The sequence below is a fragment of the Nomascus leucogenys genome, chromosome 16 (assembly GCF_006542625.1).
Source record: "Nomascus leucogenys isolate Asia chromosome 16, Asia_NLE_v1, whole genome shotgun sequence".
NCBI lineage: Eukaryota > Metazoa > Chordata > Mammalia > Primates > Hylobatidae > Nomascus > Nomascus leucogenys.
The window spans coordinates 31202486-31215647 of NC_044396.1; positions in this window are offsets into that span (position 1 = coordinate 31202486).

The following is a 13162-nucleotide window of genomic DNA, read 5'->3' on the forward strand; positions in this document are numbered from 1 at the left end:
TTTAATTTAACAACATGGAGAATCTGGTGTGACAGAGACCTGACTTATTGATCTGAGATGCAGTTTTTCATTGTTATGGAATTCTTAAATTTCCGGTAATAGATAACATTTAGCAGAGTCTTCAACCAGATTTTTCCCATGGAGACATTATAGGCATTATTTTTTAGGCACTATGTAATTAGAACACCATATTAATCTTGTGACTCCAGGAAATGTCTATTTGACATATGTGAACAACAGTACTTATTCCGTGAAGCATTACGTTTTGAAGAGGTCTGTCTTAAAGAGATTGCCTGTCTTTGCAACGGAAAGGTAGCCTTGGTAAAGCTACTGGTCTTTATGAAATGACACGATATAGCACTTAAAGCAACCTATAAGTTAAGTATATAGTTAAAAATATTTGTTATAGGTAGTGTGGGGCCTGCTGAATATCGAATTCCTGATCCAAAGTTCTTCCCATCCAGGATATTGATATAATTATGGGCACTGTGCACATTGTCATTGATTTTGAAATTGTCATTACTGATATATTGGTTCATACACAAAAATAACATGTTCCTTTGACAAAAAATAAATTCAGAATTTTCAACATTTACCAGAATGCAGTAAATTTTAAACTATTAATGAATATTTAGATGCTTTTTCTTATGCATTAAGAAGGTAAAACAATCCCATTACTAAAACTGTAAACACTTTTGAACAGTCGGAAACTTTGCACATCTATATAAAAGATTCTTAACCTTTTTATTTTTTTGTATCACGATGGTCTAGTGAAGCCATGAGCATCTTCTTAGAATGTAAGTGTTAAATTAGTAAAATGAAATGTTGCAAAGTTACAAAGAAAACCCATCATAAAAGTTACTATGATTAATCACCTTTGATAGAATAATATTTATGCTTATTTGTAAATTAATATGAGGTCATGAGTTTAATGGCCATCATTTTAAGTAGCCATGAATATAAAAGATATTTCAAAATAGATGCAACAGCTATAATGTGATACAAAAATATCTGATTTCTCCTGCTAATAAAGACACCAGTACAGTTTACTAATACTTTTATGGTTTTTGCCTACATTTATTTTGAATGAAATGCTCAGTTTCAGTTAGAAATTTATAAAAGTAAATATTTTTTCCAAATTCTAAGACTCCACATTAAGGACTCTTGATCTACCCCAATTTCCATGGTTTTGGTGCTTCAAACTGAGGGCAAAACCCACCCACCAGGAGGATTAAGAACTAGAGTCAAGGGCTATTTTAGAAAACAACTCTGGTCTCTCTTCACAGAGGCAGTGACTGCCCTAGCTCCAAACCGTCTACCTGAAGACAGTGGGAGCCGAAGCTTGCCTGGTTACCCTGATGTCAATCTTCCCTCTGGCCCTTCATCCTCACTTAATGCCTGTCTGTATGGAATTTCAGTCTCTGCATTTTCTAATAAACTTTGACTTGACTTGTCCCTTTAACTCTGAGATTCACTCTGTTGTCTGCCCCTCTCCTAATTGTGGGCCCTCTTAACTCAATCCCTGATTTAGATGGCTTGGCTACCACTGGAGCCTGGAGCACTAATACACTAATAAGTAAATTTTCTCTTTTTGATTTAAGAGTTTAAAATGTATTCTCTTAATCTCTCTCCTCTCTCTCTCTCTCTCTCTCTCTCACACACACACACACACACACACACACACACACACACACACGCATGCACATCTCAATTCTAAACTGAAGGCCAGTAAGTAAAAGCATTTATCAACCACATATATTTATCTTATGGGTGCTATTATTTGACTTCTTAATTTGATTGAAATACTTCCAGATTTAAAGAGGAATCCAGAGAAGTCAATGGGTGCAGCACACCAACATGGCACATGTATACATGTGTAAAAAACCTGCAGGTTGTGCACATATACTCTAGAACTTAAAGTATAATAATAATAATAAAAGAGAAATCCTTCTACTCAGTGCCATTTTAGTGAGAAATCTGACTGTAATTCAAGAAAATTTAAGATAAAATTGGTTGTCTTGTATGAATATAAAGAATGCCTGGCTTATATTTCTCTGTTTCAGTCATTTTATTTTATAAGCAGTGTACGTGATCTCAAATATTTTAGAAAGAGAAAAATACAGTCCAAGCAAATATTATGTAAGAGGTTGAAGAAACATTCACATTCCAAACATAACATCTAAACTTTTGGGGGGGTTCTTGGATATAAGAAAATATTCTTACATCATATCGAGTATTATAATCAGAAAATAATGCTTTTATTAATAGGAAAAATACCAATTTTCCATCTGGACTTTCCGTCTTCCTGGCACATATATGTATATTTCCTTTTGTGTTTAAAAAAATACTCTCTTTCTGCTTAGACATTAATGGAAAGTCAATATCTATACATGGGAGCTGTAAAATACATTTTTTGGCCTATTTTAGAATTGTTTGGGTTATAGACTCTTTAAAATCTCATAAATGTGTCACAAGCTTTCTAGCCAAAGAAGAATGTGTTTGTATGTACCTTTTATATATGTGCAGTTTTTCCCTATAGTTCTGGAAGTTTAAGGAATTTCTAAATTTCATATCTAGATTCCCATAAAATCAACAGATGTGGATATACTATTTAGAATAGTCTAGATTATACTATGGTAATAAATAAGCCCCAAATCTCAGAGGCATACAATAACGAGAATTTAATTCTCACTCATGCTATGTATCTATTGTTGTTTGACTGTATTAGGTAACTATTGTTCAAGGGTCTTTTGCACTTCTGCATATCTTGCAACAAGCACTAATTGTGTCTTTTCAAGGAAAGAACAGTATAAGGACACTGTTTTTCTCCAGGGCAAATGTTGGGCAGCCTTGCTGCCCATTAAAAAGTTTTGGGTTCCCTACGCTAGTTGGTTCCTTACCTATAAAGCACCCCACTCCATATGCAGGTATCCCTGGCCTTCTTTTTGCTGCCCTGTAAGAATTGAAGCTCAGGGAACAGGGGCAAATAATGATACTCTAGCTATTGTTATTACTGTAATAAATTAAGCCCATGGAGCTTAGTTTTTTTTAGGCATTATTTAATTAGAATGTCATATTGATTTTGCAACTCTAGGAAATGTCTGTTTGACATATGTGAACAACAGTACTTATTTCATGAAGCATTAAGTTCAGTCGAGGTCTATCTTTAAAAGATTGTCTATTTCTGCAGAGTAATACATTCCTTTGTCTGTAATACAACATCTTTGCTTTATTTATTTATATATTTTTTGCCAGCATCCATAAAACTGTGACAGGCTTCCCTGTTAGCTTGTAAGTGGAACAAAATTTTAGACCTTTCACAAGTTATAGCACTCTTCCCTTTTAACTTCATTTTGGAACTTAGGCTCACCGATCAACCTCCATCTGAAACATTGCTGGTTCCTGTAACAAAGGGTAAAAAGAGAGCCTGCTAGCCATGTTCTGGCCTTGACAGCTTCTTCTAAACCCATAACCTATGCTCACATTCATTTTTCAAAGTAAGTCTAATGACCAAGCCTCACAGATACGGAGTGGGGAACGTAATTCTTTTCCTGGGACGGACAGTGAGGATTTGTGCATAATAATAGAATCTACCAGAGCAGGTTAATAACTGTGCACTAGCCTTTTAATTTTCCACTTTTTCTTCAGGTAAGCGGATTTACTACAACATCAAGTTTTCAGCTTATCTTAGACCAGTGTTCTCATATTTCAAAACCGTAAAAGCTACTCTTAAAGCTTGCATATGACTAGTTCTCACCCATATTATAACATATCCAATATTTTCCCTCAAATTGAGTGATAATATTTAGTGATGTCCCATGCGTATTATCTGAAAAGTTGTAGGTTTCAGAACTGGTCTATATATTCTAAGCATATGAAGATAAATACTTATTATAATTTACCTATGTAACATATAATTTATTATGTAATACAAATATTTATAGAAAATGTAATTTATGATATAATAAAGTTTTATATTTATTTATTTATTTTTGTAATATGGTCTTGCTCTGTCACCCAGGCTGGAATATAATGGTATGACCATGGCTCACTGTAGCCTCAACCTCACAGGCTCAAGTGATCCTCGCACCTCAGCCACCCAAAATGGTGGCTGGGACTACAGGCACCAGTTATCTTTTTTTTTCTTTTAAATTTTAGAAATGGAGTATTACTATGTTGCCCAGGGTGGTCTCAAACTCCTGGGCTCAAGCAGTCCTCCCTCCTTGGCCTCCCAAAGTGTTGGGATTATAGGTGTAAGCCAGCAAGCCTGGCCTATTTATGTTTTTAAAATAAAAAACCTTAATGGTTTTTCATGTGCCATCTGAGATCATATTGTATACCAACAGTGAAAACATTCCACCTTATGGGACACTCTAATTTTATACATGTATATGTGTGTGTGTATACATACACATACATATAATGATAATAGCCATTTATTTAATGAATATTAAGTGTCCACCATATATAAGATACGAAATAAGTGGGCTGGATTACTGTGTTGAAAAAAGTGATATGAGTGGCACTCAGTTTTTATAGGCTAGTGAAATGATAAAAAAGAATAAAACAAAAGCAAGTAAATATTAAATAATAGATTTGATAAGTTATTGAAGGAAACAAGTTTTTCAGATAGATAATAAATGAAGAAAATATATTTTAGAAAGCATGTGTAGAAGAAAGGCTATGTAGGGATATGTAAAGTGAGATGTGATACTTAAGATGAAACAAACTCTGCAGAGACTGGGCTCAGGGGAGTGGAAATGTCCTTAGTGCAGCTTGAAAATACCGTAACTGGGAAACAGGATTGAGGACATGAATGAAAGTCAGTGTGGCTGAAGCAGAGTGAGCCCTGGGAGATGGTGAAAACAAAGATAGAGTTGGAGCGTGAAGACTGTGGAATGTGGTGAGACTGAAATTCCCTCAAAGTGGCATGTATTTTTATGGAAAGCCAGGGAAAATTCCATATTTTATTATAAATACAATTTAAATTATTATGCTGGTGAGTATTATAATCCAATTTTTATGTCAAATGATCACTCTTGAGAGGAGGAGTAAGTCATTATGTTAACTAGACTAGGATGGAGGCTGACTTATATGTCACGAAGTAAACAGATTTAAGGGACATTTAGAAGGTGAAATTAATGATATAGAAAAGTGTGATGGTTGGGTTCCTGACTTTAATGACTGGACAGATGATCGTATTCATCATTTTCTAAGATGGAAAATGATGTCTCTGTGGGTTGACTGAAGGACAGTGTTCTGAATCAAGTGTTTCATTCTGAACAAGCTAGGTTTGAGATATCTGTGAAATACCTAATTAGAAATGTTAGACAAGTTGAATACATTAAAATGTTAACCTGTAGCTCAGAAGAAAGATCCTGGGTAGAAATATAAATACATGAACTGTTACCAGGCTATAGCATTGAAAACTATGAAATTAGATGAGCTAATCAGGAAGAGAGTACAGGAGTAGAAAAGAAGAGGACCCAGGTCCATATCCATAGGAATATAATCATTTACAGGCTGATAGAGAAATAGAAACCAGGGAAAGATGCGCAGGAATAACAGAGAAAAAGACAGGAAAATGTGGTGTCACAGAATCAAAGAGTGGGGACTCAGAAGAAAAAGGGAATAGTTGACAGGTCACTTTAAACAAAAGATTTAGTACATTGAAGTTAAGAAACTTCCAGCTGGATGCGGTGGTTCACACCTGTAATCCCAGCACTTTGGGAGGCCGAGGCAAGAGTATCACCTGAGGTAAGCAGTTCAAGACCAACCTGGCCAACATGGTGAAACTCTATCTCTACTAAAAATACAAAAATTAGCCGGGAGTGATGACAGGTGCCTGTAATCCCAGTTACTTGGGAGACTGAGGCACGAGAATTGCTTGAACCCAGGAGGCGGAGGTTGTAGTGAGCCGAGATCGAACAACTGCCGTGCTCCGGCCTAGGAGATGGAGCAAGACTCTGTTTCGAAAAAAAAAAAAAAAACCAAACAAAAAAAAACTTCCTTTTCTATAGCAAGACGGAGGTGATTAATGTTTTGGAAAAATAGTTTAATAACATGTAAGGGGTGGAAACCAGATTGGAGTATGTCAAAGTCAGTATCACGTGAGGAAATTGATTCAGTGAATCAAAACAACATGTTTAAGAAATTCTGCTTAGACAGAGGGCTGAAGAATAAAGTGGAATTTAAAGGATATTTGGGATAAAAGGGAGCTTTCCTTGCTGTTTTGCTCATGAACACAGCTCATTATGACTTGGTTGTGTGCATATAGGAACACTGAAAATAAACCAGAAGAAGGTGGCGAGGTGGGGCTTGCAGCAAAGAAGAGGCTGGTGTTTGGTGCAATAAACATGGATGCCGTCTCTTTTAGTAGCAAAGAGAAGGAGAAAAATTCTTGGAGATGTAAGTAGATTTCTATGGTGGTGAGAAAAGATGAGGAAATTCACACTTGATGACTGCTGCTTTTTCAGTGGAGTGTAAGGTTAGAATTAATCACCAATTGAAAGTGAGGGTAGAGAAAGGGCAGGTGGTTTAAAAAAAAGAGAAGGGGATTAGGAATGCTAGGCTTTGGGGAAATTAAGAAATAGGGCAAATTGTATTGAATGCTCATTGGTCGTATTTGATCTTGAAATGAGAATGCAGCACCTAACGAGCTGGTTGTGTTATTTTTCACCAAGTCTGGTGATATTAAAAAGAAGACAGCTAGTAAGAATTATCCCAGTTTTAACTTTTCTCCCTTGAAAATAATGAGAGTAAAAGGCAAGAATTTCAGAATATTTGAAAAAACAGTGAAGATGATGACAAATTGTGAAATCTGTGTTAGATAAGAAGGATAGTGATAGCTGGAGGGAATTGAGAGAACATACGAAATTGATGTGGTCAGTGGATCAGAGATCTCTATAAAGTCAAAGATTGCATCAAAGTTTGGATAACTTCATCAGTTATTAGCCACTCCCCTTTTAGATAGTTTACATGCTTTTCAAAGGATCATTTAAGATATGTAAATATCATAATCACTGGCTATAGGTGTAATAATGATGATGAAGGGCTTGGTCCAGGCTTGGAAGTGTAGATAGTACAAATATATAAGAGATGCTTATGCCTAAACACTGTATCTGCAGAGTAGGCTGTGTTTTTACTATTTTTTTCTGGCATCATATGCTATTACCGTGAAAGAATTTGAGCCCTGAATTAGACAATCTCCAAAGAAAAGCATCATATGTGTGCTTAATAAATGTTTTGGATGATGAGGGTGACATGATGATGTCCTGTTTTTGAATAAGTAGCATTAAAGTAAATATTGTTTTTTTCTGAATGGAAGAAAACAGAGAGACTCTTCATTAATATTTATATGTACAGTTCAAAGTCATGAATGTAATATATTTTTCTCCTGTTATACAAATTAGTGTTCCATAATATGACATGACTTTAGAAAGAGTGCTGATATTTAAAACAATGCATTATGTACTAATGACCTCATACTTTAGAAGTCCTTTTAACAAACGTTCGAAGACGTGTGTGAAATAATTATTTCAATGTAAGAGAATACTAATACGAGTTAGTATTTATTTTTAGCTACTCCTTGATACTCTTTTGTTTTCTTTTTGCAGCATTATTGAGTTTTATGTTCCTTTTTTTTTTTTTTTCTTTTTGAGATGGAGTTTCACTCTTGTTGCCCAGGCTGGAGTGCGATGGCGCGATCTTGGCTCACCGCAACCTCCGCCTCCCGGGTTCAAGTGATTCTCCTGCCTCAGCCTCACGAGTAGCTGGAGTTACAGGTGTGCAACACTGTGCCCGGCTAATTTTGTATTTTTAGTAGAGATGGGGTTTCTCCATGTTGGTCAGGCTGGTCTTGAACTCCTGACCTCAGGAGATCCACCGGCCTCGGCCTCCTAAAGTCCTGGGAATACAGGTGTGAGCCCCCATGCAACTGCATGGTAGTTCACCTTTCCCCCTGCCCAATGCTGTCTCCCTTATTCCCTCAGAGATGTTCAAAGTGAGACGGATTTGTTCTTCCTGTAAGCTTACCTGTTTATTCTATCCCTGTATTGATGCATTTATGTCACCCCATTCATTCTGAGAATCTATCTTCAATAAAAGAAAAATGTTAAGTGTACATAGAGTTTTAGCTAAAATAATGTTTATTATAGCGTTATTTATAAAAGCAAACAAGTCAAGATAAAATTTTAAAAAATTAAAATAAGGGATAGATATGAGCCAAAAGTCAACAGATGATGAGAAAGTGGAAACAGTAAATGCGGAAAACACCTAAGAAAGTATGAATAGTGTTTTGAATTAAGCATTATTGTTCTAATGCTGTATTTGCCTCCCCAAATTCTCTATATTCTATATGAATTTATTATTCATATTCATATTCATACTTCTATTCAACAGTATTCTACAGAGTACTGTTCCATGTTACCCAGCGAAAACCCTGGATAACACATACTTAAATATCTACAGTAACAGCTGCAGTTCCATAGAGTTAAATATATAAATAAACTTTCACCACTTGCTCTGGTGCCATATTTTCCTCTAACATCAGAATAACTTAATAACCTTCTTTGGATTTTGAAAATTTCCCTTGAATCTCTCTCCTAATCTCCCAAAATACAGGTGGGCATTTAGTTATGTGTGTGTGTGTGTGTGTGTGTGTGTGTGTGTGTGTGTGTGTGTGTTTGGCTTTGAGAGTCTTTTGAATTTTCTAAATTATGCTACATTATTGCTTCTGCATGAACTCTGTGGCATGGACTGAATAAATAAATCAGAAAATCAAGTCTTTCTTGTCAACTACATTCCAAGTTTCTTCCCAAAGGTGGCAGTAATCCATGTGGCATTCAAACACTTCTAAATATGTCTAAAGTGTGTGTTTATTGCTCTAATTATTTTCCTTGAAAGCAGTTCTACTTTATTACCCAAATGAGAGTTATTATTGTCTTTCCTTCTGATAATTGCATTTGTGGTATTTATTTCAGGGTTTTTAAGATCCTTAAAAGCCTATTTAGTTTTTTTTACGAATTTAATGCTAATTAAAATAATGGATTAGTAGGCTTGGCAAATCAAATCACTATTCAGCCAGAACAATAGAAGAGCTTATTTAATTGACCACCCTGAATCATATTAAACCAATCCTGAAAGAATCATCACAGAGATTCAGATATTATAGATACTGTCATTCTTTCTATATGGGATACTAAAATATTTTTCCAGATATTTTTAAAGAGTAAATTAAAGGCTGATTAAATTAGTAAGTGGTTAATCTCTGATCTCGTAAAGAAGGCAGATGGACATTTTTTCAATAAACTTCTATCATTTTTAAAGTTAATTTCTGCAGACACAGTTATTTCAACTGATGCTATGGAAGTTAAGCAACATTCAAAGTAGGGATTATTAACACCATCGAATGCTTTGTTTTTGATCACAGGTGGCTATGGACAGTGAATCACAGCTACTATACAGTTTTCAAACAGGGAGGCAACTTGCCTATCAGGATTAAGATTATAGTAGAAGGGTAGCACTTCTTTATTAGAAAATAAGTGATATTTTTAAATAAAATGGCAAATTATTTGCCATGGTTTATAAGTTTATACAAGTTTTAAACTTGTAGTTTTGCAAATATTTCTTTATTATCTAATATTTATTATTAACATTTATCTTTATCAAATCTATCTTTATTATCACATCAATTGAATTTATTTCTATAAAGTAAATCAATAATAAATTTGATTTGTTTACTGAATTTTATAAGCTGACTAAATGTTTTGGTGTTTGAAAAACACAGATTCTGCAAGAGGAAACCGAATCTCACTGGGTTCAACAAATTCTTGATTCATCAGATTTGTTTTAAGATGTGGCTTCTGGCTGTTTCAACAGACCAACATCACCTGCAAGTGTGCACTAACCCAGAGAAGGTTCAGACATAGACACTCATATGCCGTGCTGACGATGTACTCTAACACAATCTTTTTGGAGGACAATTTTTAAGTATGTTAAAGTCTCTAAAATGGGCTTAACTATTGGTCCCACAATTTCTTTCTAATCGTTTTTTGGAGACAGGGTCTCACCATGTCGCCCAGGCTGGTCTCAAACTCCTGGGCTCAAGCGATCCACCCACGTTGGCCTCACAAATTCCTGGGATTACAGGCATGAACCACCGCACCTGTCCTGTCCTGTAATTTCAATTGCAGAAATCTAATTTATGGAATGAAGCAATGATGTGTGATTTAATTAGGGGAAATATTCATCACAGTGTTGTTTATAATAGAGAAAAAATAGAAGTAGGCATTTAACTACTATACAGTTAATGCAATAAATTAAGGTACATCACCACGATGGAGAACAATACGGACAAGGAAAAATGTTAACCTATATTTAACTGATATTAAGATCTAATTACAAAATATGTTTTTGGTGTATTAAATGTTATATATCTTTGCAATAAGTGACAGGGACAGTACACCGTGACAATTCTGAGTGGAGTCAGTGGCATTCAAATTTTCTTCTTTTTGGTTGGCTTTATTTTCTAAACATAGTTTTACAAGGATGGATATTTTTGTATAAGAAGGGAAAAGCTAAAATTCGCAGCACATATCATGGACTGGTTTTTCAAGAGAGATAACTCCATTTGTCCCTAAACTTTCATCTTTAGCAGATATGTAAAATGAGGATTTAAGTGAGATTTTTTTTCTTAAACCACTTTATTGAAGTATAATTGACATGCAAAAAGTGGTACATATTTAATGTATATAACTCGATGAGTTTGTGAATAATAATTAGACAACCAATACAGTGTTGTATACTTACGATTTGCTGAGTATATGTAGATACTGTGTGAAGTGTTCTTACCAGAACAAATAGTAATAACGACAGTGGCATTTTTAATAACATATTGTCTTCTCCAATCAGGATAGCACAATTTTATAATTTCAAATTTGGGGATTTATCATCTTGGAGTATAAGGCACATAGTCCTATTTTAATCCCTCATCAGTGCTGTATGTCAAGGCAGCTCTTGTGTGCTATTTGTATAGGAAATATATGTGTGTGTATATATATATATACAGAGACACACATATAGATACACAAATATATACACAAACATATACATACACACATATGTGTGTATATATATGCAGCTACATATTACATAATTTATGTACAACATTATTTTATCTATTAACATATTAGCACGTTTTATTAAGAAAAAATAAAACTCCATCAAACATGTAAGGCGAGAGAATGAAAGCACAGCAAATAATACAATGCTTTTTTCCCCACAAAGGATCACAACCTAACTGTGGTTGCCTACTAATAAGTATGTTGATTAATATGCACCCCAGCGAAAGTAGCAAATCATTCTGAAAATGGAATTAATATGCAGTGTTTTTTAATTATTTAAACTAGATTTAATTTCAACTGCTTAAGCTATTCTCTCAACCAAGGGTGTCCATTCAATCTTCAGGGTCAAGCAGAGATAGCATCACTACCAGTAGGCCTTTCCTGACTTTCTCAAGCAACACAATTTTTCCATCTTTTGTAATGTGATAACATTTAGTCTGTATTTCTACTATAGCAGTTAATTGAACTCATATAAAAGTTGAATCCATCCTTGTTTGCCTTTTCCACTAGACTGTAAGCTCCCACAGGCCAAGAACCATGCCAATTGTGTCTTTACACTACTTACAGAAGCTTTGTATAATAAATGATTGATATGGTTATATATTGTTTATTACAAAATTTATGTTTATAATTGTCTAGTCAGTTACTGCCTTTTAGATGTAATGGACTGATCATTTGTGTGCCCTCAAAATTCATTTGTTGTTGGGCTCAATGGCTCACGCCTGTAATCCCATTTTGTGAGGTCAAGGTGGGAGAATCACTTGAAACAGGAGTTCTAGACCAACCTAGGACACAAAGTGAGACCCCAGTCTTGACAAAAAATTTTAAAAAAATTAGCCTGGCTTGGTGGACTTTGTCTTTAGTCCCAGCTATTAGGGAGGCTGAAGTGGGAGGATGGCTTGAGCCCAGAAGTTCCAGGCTGTAGTGCACGATGATTGTACTACTATACTCCAACCTCAGTGAAAGAGTGAGGCCTCGTAGCAAACATAATAATAATAATAATAATAATAATAATAATAATAATAATAATAATAATAGTATGTTGAAGTTCTAAGAGCCAATGTGGGTATTTGGAGATTGGGCTTCAGGAAGGTAATCAATATTAGATGACACTATGAGGGTGGGGCCTCAGTCTGATGGGCTTAGGGTCTTTCTTAGAAAAGACACCAGAGAGCTTGCTTTCTCTCTGAGCATATGCATAAAGAAAAGGTCATGTGAGTTCACAGTTGATGGTGACGCTCTTCAAGCCAAGAGGAGATACTTCAGAATGAAACTTACTTAGCTGCCAACTTGATATTGGACTTGTTATCTTCCAGAAATGCAAGAAATAAATTCTTTTGTTTTATCCTCTGGTCTATTGTATTTTGCTATGCAGCCCAAGCAGACTAATACGTTTATCACAACTTATTATCCTAAACATCATTTTGTCTGTTGATTATTTCACCAAAGCTTTAGGCCTGTATGGCATCAGTAGGAAGCAAGTTAATAATATTTTATCTTAAACATAGATTATTAAAATAAAACATATCGAGGGTCTTTGCCAAATATTATTTAATATAATAAATGTATGATTTAGCATAGTTCTCTCATAACTTAGAAGGAGCATATTATTTCAAAAAGCTTCTAAGAGTATGGCCTTATATTCTGTTTAGTTATGAATGGGAGCCTATCTATTACATAAAATTTAAGAATGTATTCTGTATTAGTATTAGACCTCTGTACAAGTACCTTTCTTTATTATTCTGTTTATTTATGTATGGGAGCCTATCTATTACATAAAATTTAAGAATGTATTCTGTATTAGTATTAGACCTCTTTACAAGTACCTTTCTTTATTACTCTCTTTTGTTTGATGTGCTGGTTTAACACTTGAATCCCACAGGTTAATCTAAACCACCATGGGACTGCCAAGTTATGGGAATATTTATGGGTTTTAGTTCACATGTCACTATATCTGAATTCTAGCTGCATCAATTAAAACATAAATATCTCAATGAAATAAAAATTGGATTAGAAAAAAAATTGTTTCTTAAATGCTC